This window comes from Olea europaea, chromosome 15 (assembly GCF_002742605.1).
Source record: "Olea europaea var. sylvestris chromosome 15, O_europaea_v1, whole genome shotgun sequence".
Classification (NCBI taxonomy): domain Eukaryota; kingdom Viridiplantae; phylum Streptophyta; class Magnoliopsida; order Lamiales; family Oleaceae; genus Olea; species Olea europaea.
The window spans coordinates 1,460,726-1,462,354 of NC_036251.1; positions in this window are offsets into that span (position 1 = coordinate 1,460,726).

Consider the following 1,629-nt stretch of genomic DNA (forward strand, 5'->3'; position numbering starts at 1 on the left):
AAGGAGCGAAGATAATCTCTAACTTGAGCTTTTCAATAGGCAAAGTTAATACTATCAAGCGATAGAGGTGAAATCAAACCATTTTCTAACAAGGACTTCATTTTGTGCAGTGTATGGTTTTACTCACTAAGATGTCACAATGTATGTGTTACACATCCTAATGAGGATTATGGGGCTTGTTTTAATTTCAATACATGGTACTCAATTAAGTTAGTCAAGTCAAGTGAATAATTACTATAAAGGAAAGTAATTTCAGAGCATTCACATAAATTGGAGTTGTATTATTTATCTTTATTAAAGATGATCACCATATGATCATAAGATCAATTAAGTGGATAGCATATGCATATTGAGAATTATAAATCTAATTTTATCCCACAAAGAGAAATCAATATAAAGAAAGAAAAAAGCAATCAAGAACATATAAAATTTATAGAGACTCACATCAATGTGAAACTACGATATCTCACCCCACTACAGTAATTCACTATGATTAATAAAAGGTCTATAAGAGAAAATATCAATCATATCTTCTCTAACCTCTCTTATTCACTCTATTTGATGATATACATAAAATATTAGGACTGCTCCCTATTTATAAGATAAATTAGAGCAAAATCGAAGTTTATAAAAACTCCTATTCCTTCATAGAATTTTACAGTCCTTAATTGAAATTTTCATCCAGGGACACCAAGAGGGGGGGGGGCGCCTAGGCCCTTTCAACCCCACGGCAACCGACTCTATAAAGTGGCAATAATTAGACTCCACAACTTAACAATGCATACATTTGATTGGCATTATCATTTCATAAAATATCATGTGTCACATACACATATCATCTCTAATAAAGACAAGTGAATTATTATATAATTGAAAATGATAAATGATTCTTTAATGTTGTAAAAATGGGAACCCTAAAATAGAATACACTTTTGAATCATCTAGAAGTAATTTTGAAATCCTTTTAGAGCATGCATGTAAACCAAATTTGGTTTCAAACCAATGATCGTCTTCAAAACTGAATTTCTTTAGGGTTTCAAAATTGGAGGAATCTTGTGCATTCAATTTTTTTCCGCTTATCCTCCAAGCCACATATATAGGCATTAAAACAAGCCATGCGAGTGAGGTTGAAGTTTTCATGAAAGGAGGCATCAGCTCATTTGAAAAATTCAATTTCCCGCATGTTTGCAGAGTGTGGACAGAGATTGATTCCAGCAGCTTTATAGCTCCACTCGAGCAAGTAAAAATCAAGATAGAAGAGTCTCTCTGCTTCTTCGGTCATGGTCTGCTCCTAATTTACGCCATTTCCAAGTTGTTAAATAATGTCACCCCAAGTTATTCTCTTTAGAATTTGAACAATGTCGACAACAAAGACCCGGTATTTGGGGTATTAAGACATGAGTTCGCCTCATGAAGGTTGACATCTAGGATGAAAATATACACAAGGATATTAGATGTCATGGAACGGTTCATGTTGCTATTAGGTAAGTGTGATATTTGATACTTCTTCAAGATGGTAATCTCTCCTTTTTATAGTTCTTTGGTTAAGATTAAGTTATGACAATGAGTTTGTCAAACTACACTTTGAATCCAAGAAAATATGCATTGCAGCAATTGGAATTTAATTGA